Source organism: Protopterus annectens, chromosome 2.part0 (assembly GCF_019279795.1).
Source record: "Protopterus annectens isolate FY-2018-M chromosome 2.part0, PAN1.0, whole genome shotgun sequence".
Lineage (NCBI taxonomy): Eukaryota > Metazoa > Chordata > Ceratodontiformes > Protopteridae > Protopterus > Protopterus annectens.
In genome coordinates, this window is record NC_056728.1 from 1,639,712,612 (window position 1) to 1,639,726,886 (window position 14,275).

General features: G+C 40.8%; 1 long non-coding RNA gene across 2 annotated transcripts in view; it reads left to right on the forward strand.

Annotated features, from left to right (window-relative positions):
* Positions 1 to 10,461, forward strand: part of LOC122793559 — a 347,865-nt gene extending 337,404 nt beyond the window's left edge. For both annotated transcript variants that reach the window (XR_006363491.1, XR_006363490.1), the window contains exons 3-4: positions 10,236 to 10,307; positions 10,413 to 10,461. This is a non-coding gene — a long non-coding RNA (uncharacterized LOC122793559). The remainder of the gene's footprint in view (positions 1 to 10,235; positions 10,308 to 10,412) is intronic.
* The last annotated feature ends 3,814 nt before the right edge of the window (positions 10,462 to 14,275 follow it).

Genomic DNA, 14,275 nt, shown 5'->3' on the forward strand with positions numbered 1-14,275 from the left:
CATATCGCACATGTCAGCATGCAGGACGTGTGTTGCTCAACAGCATGCAGTGCAAGTGTAGACAGTCCTTGTTAATAACAGTATACATGGCTTTGATGCATGTGTGTTGTTGTTCAGTGATTGTCCTCACCCTGGAATGCAATGTCTACATGGACACAACATTGCTGTGCAAGTATTACAAGCTCTGCAATGTCCTGTACAATCACTCACAGGTATACACACCTTGGCTGGATGTGTATCTGTGTGTCACATAGATATCCATTTCTGATTAGAGCGTCTGTGTCTTTAGCAGATGATTGTGGACACACATTTAGCACATGCATGCTATGTATACACACAGGATGAGTGGTGGATGTATACCTGATGGAATACCATTGCTCAACATAGTCATTGTACAGTGGTCATGGTGAGTGTAGGACATATTGTGGACATGCCAGTGCCAGCCATGACATGGCATGCTACAACACAACTGCAACATTAAACATCACACATACACAGTGTGTGTCATGTGACCTATACACTCAATAGCATTACAAGACATATATGTGTCACTTTGTACAAATGGTGATTGCTATGCATATCGTGTATCAGTGCATATGTTTTCACACACACAACATTGAGGTGCATAGCAGTTAATGCTATGTGTAGTACTGTGGTTACTGTAACTGGATGGAGTGTTGTATCATGAGCCATCATCATGCAGCATCATGTGGTCACTCATGGATACTTATGTGTGCCAGACCGGCACATATCATGCTGTACCTGAACTGTAATACTATGGCTACATTCACCATTTCACAGCCAGTTGTTACATGGGTTTGTAAGGTGCCCAATAGGGAGCATTGCCTAACATGAATGTGTTGCATATTGGAGAGTGTTGCACTGCCCCATGATAGGCCTCTACCCCTCAGGTATATTATTTGTGCTGTGTGGATGACATTTGGGATACTGGAGTGTGACCTTACAGCATGTCTGAATACGCCATGTGTAGCATATTAACATGTACTGCGTATGACGGAGTTGTGTATGTCGTGTGCATGTGTATCAACTGCCTATCCAATGTCCACTATAGTGCAGCCACAATTGTTTGGGATGCTCTGTGTATTGCATGTGCTTGAGGCAGCCACTCATGTTACTGAGATGTGCATAGTCTCACAGCAAACATGCACAGCATGCATTATGCGTAGGTGTGTTACATGTGTACATGGCCTACACCTCACCTATGACATGCACATTTTATTAGCAATATTAAATGTAGAACACACTCACCAGCATGGGTCTGCTGCCTTGCTGTCACACCAGAGGGACCTACAAGGATATGAAGCAGTTTGACAGTGGCAGCAATTGTGGCATTGCTACTGTGGTTTTGCAATCTTAAAGTAGCACAATGGTTGACAGTCACAGGCCTACACATCATGTTCCAAATTATCAGTATTGAACAACACCAGGCTCCACATCTTCTAACTACACAGTACACATCTCACATATGCATGATCTAACAATAGAGGTAACAGTAGTCTACAGATATCCCATATTACCTGCACACTCCAAGTCCGGTTATGCATGCCTATGTCATTTATCCTATGGGCAACATCTTGCCAGAGCGCAGTCCGCTCATGCTGGTCCTGGCTGGTTCTTGAAAATAGCAGGGTGTACTGTTCGATGAGACAGTTGGTTAGTGCCTCATCCTCTGCACGGCTGTAGGCAGGATTGCGATGGTGGGACATGGCCCTGGAAGACAAGAAAACAATATGTGTGAGCAAGCCATGTGGCACACTTAACATTCTACAGTACAGATATCACTGAACTGCCATAAATAGCAAACTATTGTCTGTCAGAGGATACACACTTTCAATACCACACATCAGTGCTCAACCCACAACTGCCTGACATGGTCAATATATTAAAACATTTTCTGCACAGCAACAAAAAGAAACCACTATGTAAGACTATGCAACAGTACATGGCACACTGTATGCGGCACAATGCACTACCTAGCCACAGTAGGTATATATCCAGCTAATGCATAATGAAATATGTAATCCATTGCAATGATTGTAAAGTCCAGTTACAGTATTACCAGTCGACCACACTAATTGTTGATGGAAAACCCCTGCCTACAATATGTGCACATTTATGAATATAGGAGGCATACTGCTGTACTAGACTATACATGTTGCTAGATACCCACTTATATCCTGTAACACACATATGACCGAGGACATGTTACAGGCATACCCACACACACATCAGACATACATACAGGACACAGAGGTATGGCAACCTAGATGAGCTTTACATCTGTACCATAGAGTACTGTGTGTCAGTACTTACAAACCCTTATGCCTGAGGTATGTAATCTGTGAGGACTACAGGGAACACAGAAAACAGTGTTTCCAAGCAATGTAGACATACACCACACTGTGCTATTTAGGCCTACAGCTTCAGGTAGTACTACAGTTCATACAGGGGTTTGATTCACCAGCAGTACCAATCAATGAGCATACATGTACTGTTTTATCTTCCAATGGCACACCCCAGTTAACACAAAGGGACTACGTCGAACTGTATGCCATACTGCCTTTTCTGGCTAGCAATAGCATACACATCTTTTGCTGGGATCAGAGCTAGGACACATACTACCATGACAGAAACTATTTCCCACTAAGCTATCCCACATATATACAACTGTGACACATTCACCAACACATTCACCATCACACTCAGTCAACCTCACATAGCAATTATTGCAACAAGTACATGTGGATGTGTATTGGTTCATAGGTAGGTTATAGGCTATTGGCCCTTGGGTCTATAGAAGCCTAGCCACATGGTACCCTGGCCTTTGACACCCAAGTAATTTAGTTCCATGTGTCCCTGTCAAGCAGAGCCACAGAGGTGATTCCCGGGGTGTAATTCCTATCTCCCATCCAATCATCAAGACTATTCATGATGAGTGCTACTGAGGAGCTTTGTTTGCTATTGCTAGGTAGTTTGTTTCACAGTATGGGATGTCTCTGAGATAGGAATCTATCCCTCCAGCATATTCTGTCTATTGTGGTGACAAGGTTTAGGTCCCTAGAGCGTGTAGCTTGTAGGGATAGTGACCTTTTTGCATGGAGCAGCTCTGGGTTTGACATAGCTTTGTATGTTAGGCAGGGGTCACCTCTGGGTTGTCGGTATGCAACACAGTGTAGCTGTGGTTTGGTGAGATGGTATGCATAGGGCACCTGTTTGAGGACAGTATTACTCTTTGTGAGATATGTCTGGGGCCTTTCCAGTTGCTGTAGATGTCTTGTGAGGTACATACCAGAAGGGGCATTGTACTCTATAATGGTTTTTTTGAGTGATGAGTAGAGGGGAACACTGACCTCTTTTTCCCTGGATGACACAGCTTTTGTAATGAGGTGTGCCATGTAGACAGATTACATGACTAGTGTGGCACTGTGATTATCAAGGGTGAGACTACTGTCCACCTGTGTCCCATGGTCTCTTATCATACTGTCGGTGTTAAGTCGACTACCACCTATGTGGTAGTTCATGGGTACCGAGTTTTTAGCAAAAGGGATGCAAATGAATTTCAGACATTGAGCTTGAGGCCATGGCTTTGTCACCAGGCATCTGTCGCAGTAAATGTGAGTCTGTCTCTCCCTGCTTGTATATATATATATATATATATATATATATATATATATATATATATATATATACACACACATACATATAAAATCCATTGGTGTACATATAGATATACATATAGGCACATATACAGTCCACCTTTCATGGTGGGAATATCAATTATGCGAAGTATGTGAGGTATACAGTTATGTAATGATATTGCACAGTCTTGTGTGAAATGCATTGAAGGGGTTCTCAGCCCATGTGGCTTTAGCAGGCCTCACTGGCTGCGACACTGCAAACCTAACAAATCACACCCACAGAGTTTAACCACCACATGTCATATACCAGCAAACAGCCATTGTTCACACTACTGTACAGAACACAGATACAGATGACATGGTTCAGATGTTTGACATTTAATGCTGAGCTACATATATCATAGTTATTTCCCACTGCACACAGCTACACACTGATTTGTCCATGGCAGTAGTTATGCAGGGCATCTCTGCATAGATACATACTGCTGCCACATATTGATGCTTCAAAGTATGTAGACTAGTCTTCAAATACATCTGCTACATGCCAGTAAATACATATCTGTTACATGCCTTTCCTTTGTATGTGTTTGTAGTTTTCACTTTGCTGTATCTTTGCCTTTATTTTAGATTTTTATTGTTTTTTTTGTTTTGGTTTTTTTTCCACTGGTGTGGGTGGGGGTGTGCGTCTCTCTCTCTCTCTCTCTCTCTCTCTCTCTCTCTCTCTCTCAGCATCTGCAATGGGATGATTGCATGTGTGGCCAGCAAGTACAGCCTGCTTTTATAGGTATCTGCACATTTGCATGCGATGGCCTCTGCACCAATTGGTGGCCACCATTTGGTAATTGCATGCAGCCTGCTGTGTGGTAATTGCAGTACTCACTGTTATAGCAACCCAATGGCATAAATTGCTATGTCAGGTAGGCGTAGCCCTTTCAGCTTTCCAAAGTGGGGCCCATTCTTGTTTGCTGTGCACACCATTGTGTAAGTCAGAAGGTAGGTATACTTCTTATATGTGAAGCTAGGGGTATAGCCAGTGATTTAAATGTTGTACTCAGACCTGAATGTTGCCACTTCCACTACACATTTGTCAGTGTAGAATTGTACTCACCCCTACAAATACTAATGCAAGATGCATGGGTGTATGTAGTTTCTTTTCTACTTATACAATTAACTGCCATACAAAAGTAGTTATTGAGATGTATTCATTTGGCACATAAACTGTTTGTGAACTGCTATACTGTGAACATTAATTTACCCACTTTTGAACAGTTTCTGCTTTTTTAGTGTCGACATTAGCACAGGCTGCTCAAGAAAACTGGACAAATTTCAGTACTGAGTATGCCTACCTGCATCCTTGGTAAACCCTGAACACACAGGTTTATTGTACATTTGGGTAGGGGTGCAGAAGGACAGACAGCATTATGTATTAATGTGTGAACTTTATCTTGCTGGACTTAAAGGGTTGCTGTGTACCTGTTAGTTTACCAAGGCAAGTAGTCTGTTTGCGTAGCTCCCAACTGTAGACCTATCCAGATGGTAGTCAAAGGTTAGCCTGTTATTCTTTGTCTGTGCACCACACCGGTCTTTTCAGTGCTGGAACAATGGCATTGTCATAGTTGGTTGCTACCAGTACATGGCTACATCCCTTGGTATTTCACTGTTGTACTCCTACATAAGGGTATGCTCCTGTAACTCCTTCCAAAGCTATTTGCACAGTGTATAACAGCAGAATAGCTGATATGCCTGTGTGTTTCTGCCTCTGCCAGGCCTCTTAAACACTCAGGTACATATTTGAACAGACTCAGGGAAAAGTAGGTAGAAGTGAGGTACACCTTTACAATATTAGAGACATTAAGTTGAGACTTTGAGAGAACTAGAGCATATGGATTAATACACATTTCCTGAAGTACAAGCAGTGTCCAACTCTTACTTATTGTCATTATTCATTAAGTGTAATTCACCACCTTTTTGCCTAACGTCAGTAGCTTTCAGAGGGATTCAGTGGGACACAGCTAAAACCTGTCTCAAAATCAGGGACATGCCTGAAATTTAGTCACAGTTGTGAAGTATGGCCTCTGCCCTAATCAGATATGCTAGTGTTTGTCCTATTATGATACTGTGTGGGGGTTGTAAAGTGCTGCTGTAACATTATTTCCTGCTAGTATGGCTAGTTCTCTTTTCACAGTCATGTAATGCAATTCCACAAGAACTGCTGGTAAGAATCCACAGAACAGGATTTGTGTTATGGCATTCCTATTTGTCCTTTACATTCACTCATTCTGATGCATAATATATTGATTTCAGCACCATGTTGTTGTATGTTTACCATGGCTCAGTGGTACTTCATGCAGTCTAGTTTGTACAAGGTCCAGGGTTCGAGACTAGCAGAGGTATTTTATTTTGCTGCTGAGCAGAACAGGGGCCCTGACATACAGAGTGACTAAGGCACTTTTAAGCAGTTGTAAGCAGGTTTGCGCAGGTTTGTGAGATGCTTAGCTAAGCACAAACAAGCACACACCCGGGCAAACCCGCTAACTACTGCTTAAAAGTGCTTACTCCCACTAACCCCCGCGCTCATTTCTTTGAAAGAAAACAAAATGGGGAGATAGGAAAGTGGTGAAAAAGGGGCACAAAGAGGGAAAGACAGTAGGGAAAACAGCTCGGGACGTGCAGGACGGGTGTAGGGAAGGTGCATAGCTGCCCATTTCTTTAACAGCAACAGCTGTGCATATACTAATAATTTGGATGGAAATTTGAAACCTTCCACCCATGAGAGAGGGGTGAGGACAACGAAGTATGTTGTACTGCCAATTAAATTTCAGTTTATGTGTCCAGCGGACATGTGTACAAAATGGGCAGCTATGTATGGGGCGTAATGTTTTGTAGGCGCAGCTTGCCCATTTTTATTTTTTTTTCAGGTGAGAGTGGAATGTGAGGTAGGGGAAGTAGGTATTTTTGGGGAGGTAGGTTGGGGATGTAAACAGACAAGACAAACAAGATGCATACAGGGGCGGAATATGACACATGGCGTGGTTGAACACCATTGATGGGGAAGAATGTTTGGAAATCGCAAGCACATGAGCCCACAGATGGCAACAGTGGAACTGAGATCTCCACCCATGGGCAGTCACCACTGCACCTTCACAGCCCAGAGGGTGGCTGTGCTGGGGGCTGTGTAGGAGGGGCAGGCTCACCCATGAGTCGCACCAGTCTTGCCTCAAGCTGGCATAGAGGATCAGTGACTGAACGCTCGATCTCCCTACGCACCACAGCCCGGACTGTTCAGAGGGTGATAGGTGGACCTCCTCTGGCCACGCTTGCAGGTGAGGATGAGCCCCATCCCCTGCAACGCTTCCACCCAAAGGTGGCACAGGACCAATGAAGGAAGAGGTCCTGGGCTGGGCACCGGACCTGCTGGTGCCAGGTGCCATCGCCAGCTGAGGTGGGACAGATGGATCCACTGGGACCGGTCTTCCAATACGTTCTATGTTTAGGAGGATTTAATGACAATACGGGTTAGTAATAGCCAACAGCATTCCAATTTAGTTGTAACAGCGTACAGTAGTATTCCCATTAATCCAACACACCAGAGTTCCAACAGTTGAACAGCAAGCATAACACATGCATATATAGAACAAAGTGAACATTCCAACAGCATGCAGGATTGATTGGTGGCAACAGGCCACCAAGATTGTGGTATGTGAACAGGGCACATGCATCAAAGTAAATGCAGATATTTATAAACCAGTAGGACATGTGTCCCAACAAATGTTATGAGATTAGACATACCCATTGAGGTGTGGAATTGCATTGTTTATGCGCATACAGTAGGGTGTAAAAAGATACCTCCATTAACAGCTTATATATACTTGTAGTTTACATTGCATTCCTTTTGACTGCAGTTATATATCCCCTACATGTATTATTACACTGGGCAATGTCCGTTAAATTGTAAAATGGGTTTTGCTAGTTCTTGATATACCTGACCTGTATCTGACATACAAACTGTCCTGGATGCAGATGTTACTGCTACATATTTATATATTTCATTTCTATTTATATATCTACATGTCTGTATGTGTTCAGGTGACATTATCAGGTATTTGTTGACAGCCCCCTACATGTCTAGCAGCACACTGACATTTCTGGGGAACAGAATAACAAGCTACTCATGTGCCAGATTAATCTGTACATGCCGGCCATGAACCGACAGTTGAGGACTGTATATATGCTTAACAGCTACTGGCACTCCCTTCATCCACTTTATATGGGCCTACCCATGTGTGGGTTGACTGCGCTTAATACAACAGTACTATTTCTATAATGCAAGGGTACAACAACATATCGAAGAAAGTGACACGGACACACTCCAGGAATTATACCTTTATTAATTACATTACACATTTTTCTAGTGGCTCTCTCATTTATTTGATATATCAGTGCATGCAGAGATCTTTTATTCAAGACATATTATACCTTTATTAATGGGTTACAACACCTTTTCATGCTGTCTCACGTATTTTATATAACAGTACATGCAGAGAAGTTATTCAACACTCATTGTATCTTTATTAATGGGTTACAACACTCTTTTTCAGACTCTCTCACTTCTTTTATATGACAACACATGCAGAATAATTACTAACCTGCCTGGTGGCGCAGCCTTAGCAGCCTATCTGCATAAGCTTGCTGATTCACAGCACGGACACCTGCAGCTGTGAAGTAAATGAAGGGCTATTGAGACATACCTATCCATAACATAGACTACAATAGCAATTCTTACATACTCCATTCCATGGCTACATACTCAGTAGTAGGGCATTTTCCATTTCACGGGCCTGCTGTATCCACTGGTTCATTCGGTCCTCCTTGCATCTCTTCAGGTCTGAGGAGTGGTGTCTGACCTGCTCACCAGTCCGAGGGACACCTGTTGCACTGGTGAGATCATGTGCTAGATGGTTCCAGGCTTCTGCTTTGTACTCAGTGCCCTGAAACTGGCCCTGCAGGAGTCTTGCATCATGGTGATGGACAAGGAGCCAAACCATTACTGTTGACTCCTCAATGCCCCACCGTTGCACTCGAAAATGAGAGCCATCTCTAACACCGGCCATACTGTCTGCAGATGGGAGCTACAACCAGTTATGGCAATTATTCCCACCTATGGAGCTTAAATATGCCTCATTTCCCACACTTATTTGTGATTGGTCGGTTTTGAAAATTCTCAGCTAAAAGCAAACCTGCTTAGCAATGGGTAAACTTCCATTGATATATATGAGTGTGTTGGTAATGCATCCAGATTTAAAGCTGTCATGGCTTAGTGGTTTAGTACTGTGGTTATGGTGCACAGTATCCCGGGTTCGAGGCCTGTCATTGCTTTTTATTTTGTTACTGGTAGACCAGCTGGGAGGTGTGGCTGTGTTTAGCCGACTTTGCTCAACTTTTCCCAATGTTGCTCGACATTGCTCTATGCTGCCCGACGTTGCCTGACGTTGCCCAATGTTTCGCTAGTTAGCACGGTGTGCAGCTCCGCGCGAACATGTTTTGTTTCTGCTAGTTGGTGCGATGCGCAGCTCTGCACAAAACTATTGCGCTAGTTAAAGCAGTCCTCAGCTATGAGCAATTGTACTCAACTGTGCTTAATACTAGTAAACTTTGCTTAGTAGTGCTTCACATTGCTTAAGATACATTACTTATGCATTTATCAGAATGCATGACCATTCCACCTTCTTATATATATATAAAATATCGTTCACTACCACATAGGCCATTTCAATGCATTTTACTGAGATTTAAAAGGAAAATGTCAGGAATTCTATTTATGCACACATTTCTGACAGAAAATAGACAGGGGTGTGGCAGGACTCGAACCGGGAATGCCTCCTCTTTGTGCGAGGGCTCTTCCACTATGCTATTGCTATTTGGCTTAGTTTGCATATAAACAGTTTATTATCCTCTTCGATGTCTACACTGCTACCTGTAGCTAAGCAATGGGCAAACCCGCGCATATAAGCGCAAATACGGGCAGCTATATCGTGAATAATAAAAAAAAGGAAACCTTTACATTTTAAACTTGTACAGGGATTTAGAATGTGGGGGAGTGTAGTATTGGGTATGTGGACATTTGAGCGGACTCGCTCATTTCAGTTGACATTTGCAGTTTAGGCACTTACAGGGGCGTGGATATTTGGACTGCTCGGCAGTCTGACATGCCCCCTCCACTTGTGCATGCTCCGTGTAAGCCTTAGAGTTGAGTCAGTGCATCCTCATGAATATGCATGATGTGCTGACATCATACGCTTAGACTGCAGTTTCCGTGTAAGACTTAGTTAGTCTTACACAGAGGGTTAGTGAATCCCGGCCAGAGAGAAAACAGTAGTATCAGTTACTTGATTACTTTGGTATAATGACATTTAAAGCCACTCCCAACCTTTCATGTAATTGTGGATGCTGGTGTGCACATTTGGTATGGGGTGAACGCATTATTTGAAAAAGAAATTGCTAAAACTGATGACTTAATTTTTGGCTATATGAAATAAATAGTGACACAGACCTCACCAAAGTTATTCTTTATTCCAGACTTGCCTAGTGTCCTGTCATATGTGTTACAGGGAACAGAAACTGTCCATGAAGGAATAATTAATGCAAGCTGTAAGTAGGAACTGATGACTTAAACAATTTTTTTAAGGTTCATTTTTTTGGCAAGGACAGCACCTGTTATGTACAAATTTAGCTTTTTTTTTCATTCTTTAATAGACTACCCAAAAAAATGAACCAAGCATATTCAATATATATTCAAGACTGATGAAAAAAAAACATGAGGCAAGCAATACACTGATTGTAGCTGTCAGTCAAATTACTGCTTGGCTGTTATTGTATCTGTTAGTAAAATAAAAGAATCAACATATGTATGATATTAGATATCATATACCTGCTGAGTTAACAGCAAAGCAGATTTTAAGCTATACTTTTATTACTGTCAGCCCTGTGGCATATGGAACAAATGTGTCTTTTTATTATTATTATTATTATTATCATTATTATTATATTCAGCTATTTATCTATTTATCTAGCTAGTTGCCATCTGCTTGCTTTTTTCAAGCTTTCTATTGGTGATCTCAGTATGTGTCTGTGTGATACAATTTTCTCGGATATTATGGAATTAGGCTGTCCCACTATAAATTGTGCAGAACTCACAACTTAAATATTAGCAGGATAGAGCTCATGTCTTGCAGTTCTGAATAAATTATATAACTTTTTATGCTTGAATGAAAAAGACTACTTTTTAAAATAAATATAATAGAATGTCTGGGATACTGTAACTCGTTTTTCACCAGATGGTTATCAACAACACCATTACCTTATAAGGGTGTGCCTATACACATCTACATTTTTCTGTGCCTGTTTTGTGTGTGTGTGAGTGATTCAACAACCATGACAATAAACTGTGATGAATCATATTTATTTATTTTTCTGTTTGTAGCTTGTTTTGTTTGCTTTTTCCTATTTTTTTTCATGTTGTATTAGGCTGAAATCTTGAATATAATTCAGCTGAGATCTTTGCTCTCAAAAATTTCTTTGGTGGTTGAATGACTTTATAATGATATTATTGATGTCTTAACAGCCAACACCCAGGAACTCTGAACTGCAACCTTTACATTTGACAAAACACTCAGAAGAGCTATGAAAAAGAATGGAGCTTCATTTTATTAATTAAGTATAAAGTGACTCCCATGAAAGTAAGAAGAAATGAAGTAACAAAATGGAGAAAATGCAGATTTTTAATGCCTTAAAATGCTTCCATAAAATAATAACTTTAAAATAAAGGTATACAAATGGGTATTTAGATATGGAGAGGCAAACTTATTGATTTGTTTCCATTATGCCTGTTCTTTTTTTCTTTGCTTTCATTTTGTTTATTTTTAGATGAGATAGATCAAATTACCTATTAACAATGCATAAAATGTAAGAAGTCACATTATGATTAAAAAATTATTCTAATCTTGTCTTTATTATATTCCACAATCTCAACCATTGCTAATAAAAATAAGTCAGCTAACTATTCTATAAACTATTTGCATCATTTTCAAAGTGGGCCACTTGGGTTTACAATGAATAGTCACATCTCATTTAAACAACATGATTATTCAAACTTGAAATATGTAAAACCTTGACAGGCCAGTACTCGAAATAACAATACTCTCAAGGTCATAAAACACAAAACATTTCTTGAGCAGCCCCCTTGAACCCTGCCCAGAGGATTCTGCATCATTCAATGTAGACACACACACACACACACACACACACACACACACACACACACACACTTATATATGTGCATAGGCATGTGTGTCTGTGTGTGTGTGTGTGTGTGTGTGTGTGTGTGTGTGTGTGTGTGTGTGTGTGTGTAGATATACATCACCTCCAAGATCATACAAAGGTGGAAAAAAGATAAATGTACAGCTGTCTAAGTAAACTTACCATAACAGTAGCTATTTCAATGATCACTGCTGCAGTAGCCTAATCTATATGGGTTATATCCTGCCAAGAATATAACAGCTGGCAAGATTTCACCGATTCAGGCCACCATCCACACATCTAAACAGTCAGTCATCTTGAGCTGAGCTGACTAAAAAGATAGGCTTGGGGCACTATAACCTTCAAAGTTTTCATGCCAACAGAGGGAGGGAGGCTGAACCCTGGAAGGACAGTTCTAGGAATAACACAACAAAAAACAAGGGAGGTGGAGGGAAGTGAAAGGGGAAGGGTCCAGGAGCCGCTGGATAATTGTCTTAGCAAAGCCTCATCTAGGTCTAGAGAAGAAATCAAGCCTGTAATGCCTTGTAAACATACACACACACACACACACACACACACACACACACACACACACACACACACACACACACGCACACACGCACACACGCACACACGCACACACACACACACACACACACACACACACACACACACACACACACACACACACACACACACACACACACACACACACACATATATAGATAGATAAATAAACAGATAGACAGATACATATGGATCTATATGACATCCTCGAATGACCTATTCATAGAATGCCTCTTCATCAAACTTTATTTGTCAAAACCTCTATCTCTTAAACAATCATTTCAGAAAAAAATTTCCCATGGAAAATAACTACTAGCCCAACTACCGAGCATCATAAAAATCACAAAATTTAAAACCCACTCAAGTGGTGGGGGGCTACACTCCCCACACCCCCAACGTTGTGGGTTGCACCCACCACATCTCCCCTAACTAAATATACCAACTCCCAGATTGACTACAGTGAGGAAAAGGACAAATTCCCAATGATGGCTCACTGTTTTTTTTTTCCCTGGAAGAAATGTGCTAAAATTATCATTCAATGGCTAGAGTTTTCGACAAATAAAGTTCAATGAAGAGGCATTTGATGAATAGGTCTTTTGATGATGTGATATAGACCCAATACATATACAGGACCAAGTTGCTGCTTTTAGAAGACTTGAAGAAGCCAACCCTTTCCAAAAAGCCAAGTCGAAGCCCTTTCCAAAATGCCATAGTTGACTCTAACACCCTGGTAAAGTGGGCCTTAACCATGACAGGAATAGTTAAGTAGTGATAAGTATAACAAAAGATAAAAGCCTGAGACAACTATTGAGAAGTAGTCTTATGTTGACACAGGTTATGCCTTCTTCTTACCTTCACAATAACTGAACTTTTCCTAAGATTCGAAAGATTTAGTTCTGTTAAGATAGTGCCTGAGTTGTCTCTGGACATCCAAGTTAAGGAGTATAAATTATGCCTCATTTTTAGGTTCAGAAAAGAAAATGGGGGAATGGATAGCCTGACTTAAGTAAACTTGGATACTCAAACAACCCAGGAATCTCACAGGACCAACTACAGACAAAACCAAAGAATCCTGTAGTATCACTGAATGACACTTGAAAGGGTCATCTCAAAATTCCATTTTTCAAGACAGAGTTGAGCACTTTCATTCCAAATTCCATTTATTTGAGATATTTTACCCACAACTTTGTAGGAATTAGTTTTGCTGACATAGAGACACTGCAGACAACTTCTGCATTTGAACATTCCTCTTTTTATTGTTAAACCAATCATAGCTCAAATTTTGACATTCTAACCAATCTATAAATGATGTATCCTTCCTACAGACAATGATTGGTTTGTTGCCTAATCTTTCAAGAATGAAACTGTCATTTCTGAAAATGCTCCAATTTGTAATTAAACATTCTTCGATCACTGTACTATGAACAGTGAACATATTCATAAAAAGTTTCTTGTTATTAAAAAATTAATTTGTATTTTTAGTTTTAATTTCAGTAATATGACCATTATTAATATCCACGTTGTTCATAGATAAAATAAGGGGCATAAAAGATATTATGTCACTTATTCAGCACTTTTATATCTAATAAGAATCTAAGTGGATACCCTTTTTTGGTAAACATATCAATCAGTGCTTTGCATTCCGTAGTGAAAACACTAAAATCAGAAACCATACGGGCCAGAAGCAACATCTGGCCCTTTACTACAGCCTTTTTTGGTAAACCGGATGCCAACTATTATAATGTAAATACATT